Genomic DNA, 8,914 nt, shown 5'->3' with positions numbered 1-8,914 from the left:
GGTGGTTCTCTAAGGATTGATTGATTGACTGATGGGTAGAGGAAAGGATTCTAACCTTTCAACTATTTCTCTGCAACGGGAACGAATGACTCTTCAAACGTGTGCTGCACCAATATTTATTTGGTGTTTAAACATGTGCATGGAAAAGAAACAGAAAGTGTAATATGTTTTGTAAAATATTACATGTGATACAACAGATAAAGGCAAAATTTATTTATGAAGTCATATATGAATGGAAGCATTCAGTAAAAAGTGATTGATCAGAATAGAATTTCCCTGCAGTGTGTCGTGAAGAGTATGGGATACAAAAAAGAGTCACTAAAAAGTTGCAAAAAACTTGAAATAAATGACCCTTATTGTCACACACCTACTTTAGAACTTAAGGAATACTACGAGACTAAATAATTTTGTTTAGACCCAGCTACACTCAGATTCATTGTAAGAAACGAGTTGTGTACCATCAACTTCCACCTCACAAAGTGTCAGGTATTCTGTTCTCCCAGGAATAACGATGTTTATGTAGCGACCTTCCATTCCATTGCATGCAAAGGTTTGTGATGCCCCAGCAGCGATAGATGAGATTACAGCACATCTGAAAACAAATGACAAGAAAAAAGATTAACAAGTAACATAAGACTAATGTAAAACAAAAATTTGTATAAATGTCCCTCTCAGATAGTTAAGATGCTGCTCGAAATTGTATGGTGGACGTAACTCTAAAAAAGGAGGTAGAAGTAGAATTTTTTTTATAAACATAATTAATGATTGCCACATATATGACTCTTACATCAAATTTTCAAAGATAAATAGCTCATTTACCTGGGATTCGCATTGCCATTGTCATTAAGTGAATTTCCAATGCGGATCTCAGCTCCATTGATCCTCTCAGGGCAACAGTCTTGTCTGTTGGTGATAGTCACAGTGTTGATTTTATATGTCTTCGAAAGGTCAAGTCTCCACCATGGATTCAAGTCATTGTTTGTATGGGCACAGGATCCCTGGATGTAGTTGCTGGCACGATTCCCATCAATGGCATTTTCGGGTTTGGCATTCCCATACGTTGAAGACTGAGCCACTTGTCCAAGTCTGGCAACATTAGTCTCTGAAAAGTTGCAAATATTAGCAATAATATGATAAGAAGAACTCCAAAAACCATTATGTGTTCATTAAACGTGGAACACACAAGAAGAATTGGACAAGATTTACCTGAAAGTGTACCATTAACTTCCACCTCACAAAGTGTCAGGTATTCTGTTCTCCCAGGAATAACGATGTTTATGTAGCGACCTTCCATTCCATTGCATGCAAAGGTTTGTGATGCCCCAGCAGCGATAGATGAGATTACAGCACATCTGAAAACAAATGACAAGAAAAAAGATTAACAAGTAACATAAGACTAATGTAAAGTAAAAGTTGTATAAATGTCAATTTCAGATAATTAAGGTGCTGCTCTTAATTGCCTGATGAACGTAACTCTAAAAAAGGAGGTAGAAGTAGAATTTTTTATAAACATAATTAATGATTGCCACATATATGACGGTTATGACAAAGTTTCAAAGATGAGTAGCTCATTTACCTGGGATTCGCATTGCCATTGTCATTAAGTGAATTTCCAATGCGGATCTCAGCTCCATTGATCCTCTCAGGGCAACAGTCTTGTCTGTTGGTGATAGTCACAGTGTTGATTTTATATGTCTTCAAAAGGTCAAGTCTCCACCAGGGATTCAAGTTGTTGTTTGTATGAGCACAGGATCCCTGGTTGTAGTTGCTGGCACGATTCCCATCAATGGCATTTTCGGGTTTGGCATTCCCATATGTTGAAGATTGACTCACTTGTCCAAGCCTGGCAACATTAGTCTCTGAAAAGTTGCAAATATTAGCAATAATATGATAAGAAGAACTCCAAAAACCATTATGTGTTCATTAAACGTGGAACACACAAGAAGAATTGGACAAGATTTACCTGAAAGTGTACCATCAACTTCCACCTCACAAAGTGTCAGGTATTCTGTTCTCCCAGGAATAACGATGTTTATGTAGCGACCTTCCATTCCATTGCATGCAAAGGTTTGTGATGCCCCAGCAGCGATAGATGAGATTACAGCACATCTGAAAACAAATGACAAGGAAACAGATTAACAGGTAACATAAGATTAATCTAAAGTAAAAGTTTGTATAAATGTCAATTTCAGATAATCAAGGTGCTGCTCTTTATTGCCTGATGAACTTAACTCTAAAAAAACAGAGGTAGAAGTAGAAATCTATTACAATTATAATTAATGATTGCCACATATATGACGGTTATGACAAAATTTGAATCAAGTATAAGATAAATAGCTCATTTACCTGGGATTCGCATTGCCATTGTCATTAAGTGAATTTCCAATGCGGATCTCAGCTCCATTGATCCTCTCAGGGCAACAGTCTTGTCTGTTGGTGATAGTCACAGTGTTGATTTTATATGTCTTCAAAAGGTCAAGTCTCCACCATGGATTCAAGTTGTTGTTTGTATGGGCACAGGATCCCTGGTTGTAGTTGCTGGCACGATTCCCATCAATGGCATTTTCGGGTTTGGCATTCCCATATGTTGAAGACTGAGCCACTTGTCCAAGTCTGGCAACATTAGTCTCTGAAAAGTTGCAAATATTAGCAATAATATGATAAGAAGAACTCCAAAACCCATTATGTGTTCATTAAACGTGGAACACACAAGAAGAATTGGACAAGATTTACCTGAAAGTGTACCATCAACTTCCACCTCACAAAGTGTCAGGTATTCTGTTCTCCCAGGAATAACGATGTTTATGTAGCGACCTTCCATTCCATTGCATGCAAAGGTTTGTGATGCCCCAGCAGCGATAGATGAGATTACAGCACATCTGAAAACAAATGACAAGGAAACAGATTAACAAGTAACATAAGACTAATGTAAAACAAAAATTTGTATAAATGTCAATTTCAGATAATCAAGGTGCTGCTCTTTATTGCCTGATGAACTTAACTCTAAAAAAACAGAGGTAGAAGTAGAAATTTATTACAATTATAATTAATGATTGCCACATATATGACTGTTATGACAAATTTATCAAAGATGAATAGCTCATTTACCTGGGATTCGCATTGCCATTGTCATTAAGTGAATTTCCAATGCGGATCTCAGCTCCATTGATCCTCTCAGGGCAACAGTCTTGTCTGTTGGTGATAGTCACAGTGTTGATTTTATATGTCTTCAAAAGGTCAAGTCTCCACCATGGATTCAAGTCATTGTTTGTACAGGCACAGGATCCCTGGTTGTAGTTGCTGGCACGATTCCCATCAATGGCATTTTCGGGTTTGGCATTCCCATACGTTGAAGACTGAGCCACTTGTCCAAGTCTGGCAACGTTAGTCTCTGAAAAGTTGCAAATATTAGCAATAATATGATAAGAAGAACTCCAAAACCCATTATGTGTTCATTAAACGTGGAACACACAAGAAGAATTGGACAAGATTTACCTGAAAGTGTACCATTAACTTCCACCTCACAAAGTGTCAGGTATTCTGTTCTCCCAGGAATAACGATGTTTATGTAGCGACCTTCCATTCCATTGCATGCAAAGGTTTGTGATGCCCCAGCAGCGATAGATGAGATTACAGCACATCTGAAAACAAATGACAAGGAAACAGATTAACAGGTAACATAAGATTAATCTAAAGTAAAAGTTTGTATAAATGTCAATTTCAGATAATCAAGGTGCTGCTCTTTATTGCCTGATGAACTTAACTCTAAAAAAACAGAGGTAGAAGTAGGAATCTATTACAATTATAATTAATGATTGCCACATATATGACGGTTATGACAAAATTTGAATCAAGTATAAGATGAATAGCTCATTTACCTGGGATTCGCATTGCCATTGTCATTAAGTGAATTTCCAATGCGGATCTCAGCTCCATTGATCCTCTCAGGGCAACAGTCTTGTCTGTTGGTGATAGTCACAGTGTTGATTTTATATGGCTTCAAAAGGTCAAGTCTCCACCATGGATTCAAGTCATTGTTTGTACAGGCACAGGATCCCTGGTTGAAGTTGCTGGCACGATTCCCATCAATGGCGTTTTTGGGTTTGGCATTCCCATACGTTGAAGATTGACTCACTTGTCCAAGTCTGGCAACATTAGTCTCTGAAAAGTTGCAAATATTAGCAATAATATGATAAGAAGAACTCCAAAACCTATTATGTGTTCATTAAACGTGGAACACACAAGAAGAATTGGACAAGATTTACCTGAAAGTGTACCATCAACTTCCACCTCACAAAGTGTCAGGTATTCTGTTCTCCCAGGAATAACGATGTTTATGTAGCGACCTTCCATTCCATTGCATGCAAAGGTTTGTGATGCCCCAGCAGCGATAGATGAGATTACAGCACATCTGAAAACAAATGACAAGGAAACAGATTAACAGGTAACATAAGACTAATCTAAAGTAAAAGTTTGTATAAATGTCAATTTCAGATAATCAAGGTGCTGCTCTTTATTGCCTGATGAACTTAACTCTAAAAAAACAGAGGTAGAAGTAGAAATCTATTACAATTATAATTAATGATTGCCACATATATGACTGTTATGACAAAATTTGAATCAAGTATAAGATAAATAGCTCATTTACCTGGGATTCGCATTGCCATTGTCATTAAGTGAATTTCCAATGCGGATCTCAGCTCCATTGATCCTCTCAGGGCAACAGTCTTGTCTGTTGGTGATAGTCACAGTGTTGATTTTATATGTCTTCAAAAGGTCAAGTCTCCACCATGGATTCAAGTTGTTGTTTGTACAGGCACAGGATCCCTGGTTGTAGTTGCTGGCACGATTCCCATCAATGGCATTTTCGGGTTTGGCATTCCCATACGTTGAAGACTGAGCCACTTGTCCAAGTCTGGCAACATTAGTCTCTGAAAAGTTGCAAATATTAGCAATAATATGATAAGAAGAACTCCAAAAACCATTATGTGTTCATTAAACGTGGAACACACAAGAAGAATTGGACAAGATTTACCTGAAAGTGTACCATCAACTTCCACCTCACAAAGTGTCAGGTATTCTGTTCTCCCAGGAATAACGATGTTTATGTAGCGACCTTCCATTCCATTGCATGCAAAGGTTTGTGATGCCCCAGCAGCGATAGATGAGATTACAGCACATCCAGAAGGGATGCAGGGGGACTGGAGCCTATCCCAGCAATTATAGAGGGTGAGAGTGTACACCCTGGGCAGGGCACTCGCAGATACATAGAATAAAAAAATGCAGAATAATTAGGGATCATTCTGCAATATGAAAACACATCTAGAAGTCCAGGAGTGAAAATAGATCCAGTCTGTATAAGAAAATCTATTATTTTGGTGGTGGCGATCGTGGCTCAAGAGTTGGGCGTTCGTCTTGTAATCGGAAGATTGCCGGTTCGAGCCCCGGCTCCGACAGTCTTGGTCGTTGTTTTCTTTGGGCAAGACACTTCACCCGTTGCCTACTGGTGGTGGCCAGAGGGCCTAGTGGTGCCAGTGTCCGGCAGCCTCGCCTCTGTCAGTGCACCCCAGGGTGGCTGTGGCTACACTGTAGCTTGCCATCACGAGTGTGTGAATGGGTGGATGATTGTGTACAGGGAGTGCAGAATTATTAGGCAAGTTGTATTTTTGAGGAATAATTTTATTATTGAACAACAACCATGTTCTCAATGAACCCAAAAAACTCATTAATATCAAAGCTGAATGTTTTTGGAAGTAGTTTTTAGTTTGTTTTTAGTTTTAGCTATTTTAGGGGGATATCTGTGTGTGCAGGTGACTATTACTGTGCATAATTATTAGGCAACTTAACAAAAGACAAATATATACCCATTTCAATTATTTATTTTTACCAGTGAAACCAATATAACATCTCCACATTCGCAAATATACATTTCTGACATTCAAAAACAAAACAAAAACAAATCAGCGACCAATATAGCCACCTTTCTTTGCAAGGACACTCAAAAGCCTGCCATCCATGGATTCTGTCAGTGTTTTGATCTGTTCACCATCAACATTGCGTGCAGCAGCAACCACAGCCTCCCAGACACTGTTCAGAGAGGTGTACTGTTTTCCCTCCTTGTAAATCTCACATTTGATGATGGACCACAGGTTCTCAATGGGGTTCAGATCAGGTGAACAAGGAGGCCATGTCATTAGTTTTTCCTTCTTTTATACCCTTTCTTGCCAGCCACGCTGTGGAGTACTTGGACGCGTGTGATGGAGCATTGTCCTGCATGAAAATCATGTTTTTCTTGAAGGATGCAGACTTCTTCCTGTACCACTGCTTGAAGAAGGTGTCTTCCAAAAACTGGCAGTAGGACTGGGAGTTGAGCTTGACTTCCATCCTCAACCCGAAAAGGCCCCACAGGCTCATCTTTGATGATACCAGCCCAAACCAGTACTCCACCTCCACCTTGCTGGCGTCTGAGTCGGACTGGAGCTCTCTGCCCTAAAGCGCTTTGGGGTCCTTAGGACCAAGCAAAGAGCTATACAAATACAGACCATTTACCATTTATTTTCCTATGCTGAAGTTTGTTGAGAAACGTTTGAAGACCATCCTGCTGAAATAATAATTGTTTGGGATTTTTTTGTAACTTTGCTTACTGTTATACACAGTCTTGTCAAATGTCAATATATCCAATTGAAGGATATGTTAAAGAGATGTATCTGTTTCATATTTAAATTTTCATATAAACCGTTCATCAACGTCATCATCATCATCAAAAACAGCAGCAAGAATTCTACAATAATAATCCATGAACTGAGCAGACTAGTCACTGGACTTTAGGGATAAGAATATTGTCCCATTCCTATCTGATAAAGAATTCTAGCTGCTCAATAGTCCTGTGTCTTCTTTGCCATATCTTTTATTTCACGACGTGCCCAGGCAGTCTGCAGGCAGGCCGTTGCTGTTGTAATGCCATATGCAGTTTACCATTGTCTTGCTGAAAAATACCATAAGAGATATGCTTTACTGAAAAAGATATACTTTGGATAGGTACATTTGTTGCTCTAAAAACTTTATACACCTTACATCATAGATAGTGCCTTTCCAGATGTGTAAGCTGTCAGTTTAAGGCACTAATATTCCACCATACCATCAGAGATGCCGACTTCGTAATGAATGCTGATAACAAGCTGGATGGTGCATCTCCTCTCTGAATGGACCCTCTCCTCTTTAGTCTGGATACCAAATACATGTTTCCAAAAACAAAATTCAATTTGTTTGACCACAGAACAGTTTTACAATTTGCCTCAGTCCATTTTAAATAAGCTATGACCCAGAGAAGAGGAGGTTTCTCGATCATGTTCACATATGACTTCTTTGCATAACATGCTTTACCACATTTATAGATGGCACAGCCAACTGTGTTCATAGACAGTGATTTCAGGAATTGTTTCTTAGCCCACTGCATGCCATGTATTTAAAAAGGCATGACAGAATCATGCCTTTTTAAATACATTTTCACCTTAGCGCCTGAAACTCATGGGCATCCAGTATTGATGTCCTTGTGCACAGAGATTAATCCAGATTCTCTGAATCTTTTAATAATATTATGTACTCCAGATAATGAGATATTCAAAGACTTCTCAATTTTGAGGAGCATTATTCTGAAATTTGTAGAAGTTTTTTTTTTTTAGACTTTTCGCTGCTGCAATATTCAAAATAAGGTAATATTTTTCATGAAATAGTAAAGTTTCAGTTTAAACATTTGATATGTTTCTATGTTCTATAGTAAATAGAAAGGGTTTTATGAGATTATTTTATTTATTTACATTTTACAGTGTCTCCCAGTGTTTTTGAAAGATGGATTTGCTTTCACAGTTGAAGATGGTATGTAAAATTGCTGTTTGGTTTGGTTGTAAATATTATTACACATGATTTATTTTTCACCATAATAAAAACAAACAAACAAAAAATTTTAAAACTTGCTTTATAATTTTCAGTGATTCTATTTGATAGATTGTGAAAAAGGTTACACGAATCTTCAGTTGAATGGCAGGAACATGGTGCTTCCTTTGGAGTTCATGCCATGACACTTCAGACCAATTTCATTACAGATATGTTACACACAGTATAGTCGATTGATCAAGACACCAAATTTTTCAATGTACAATGTTAATGTAGTGAAGAGGCATATTCTCAAAAAAGAAGAAGAAAAAAAAGTACCAAGAAGAAAACTAAATATCTGAAATTAAAGCATAAGTCTCCCTATTTGGAGAGTTGTATAACTAAGTGCCATGTTGACTGAGCGTCCCACAAGAAATATCTGAAATTATTATTTGTTTAAGAAGTTTTTGTTTGTTTGTTTGTTTGTTTTTTACTGTTATTGTTGTAGTAGGTATGAAAGTACAAAATGCAAAATAATTAATTTGATTAGATGACTCCACAAGGACAATTAACAGAACTGTATCACGAGTGTGCAGATGAGAATTCCAGCAAAGCAGACTCAGTTTTCAAAAAGAAACAATTTGCATAAAAATAGCTTCATATATTTGTTAAACCTGAGAAGATACCATATATTCGATAGAAGCAAGCAAGAAAGGAAGAAAGATGACGAGGAATGTTCAGAGGGAATATCAATGAAAGAACCAACTCTCCAGGGAAGCACTCTGCTCAATTGCTTGCTCTCAGGTCCTCCCTAATGACATCTCTAGCTCCAGATTGCCTCCCCCGCTCAAGTACTTGTTTCACTCTATTGTCCCAGAGAGATGTTCCTATCATGGGGTGTTGAACATGTGGAGGTGGAGGGATGTAGTCAGACAATCAAATGATAGGATTTTCTCTTCCAATCATTTTGTCTTTTTTCTCTCCCTGGCTTTGAATGCGCCAAAGAGAAGACAAAGCATTGCTAGCTGAAACTGCCCTTATG

At 38.0% G+C, this 8,914-nt stretch overlaps 1 pseudogene; it reads right to left on the bottom strand.

The window, feature by feature from the left end:
• Nucleotides 1–359: 359 nt before the first annotated feature.
• The window catches only part of LOC120722379, a 12,648-nt pseudogene continuing 4,093 nt past the window's right edge, over nt 360–8,914 (bottom strand).

Source organism: Simochromis diagramma, unplaced genomic scaffold (genome assembly GCF_900408965.1).
Source record: "Simochromis diagramma unplaced genomic scaffold, fSimDia1.1 OVJJ01000618.1, whole genome shotgun sequence".
NCBI lineage: Eukaryota > Metazoa > Chordata > Actinopteri > Cichliformes > Cichlidae > Simochromis > Simochromis diagramma.
The sequence above is the reverse complement of the archived record's forward strand: the minus strand, read 5'-3'. Positions and strand labels throughout refer to the sequence as shown.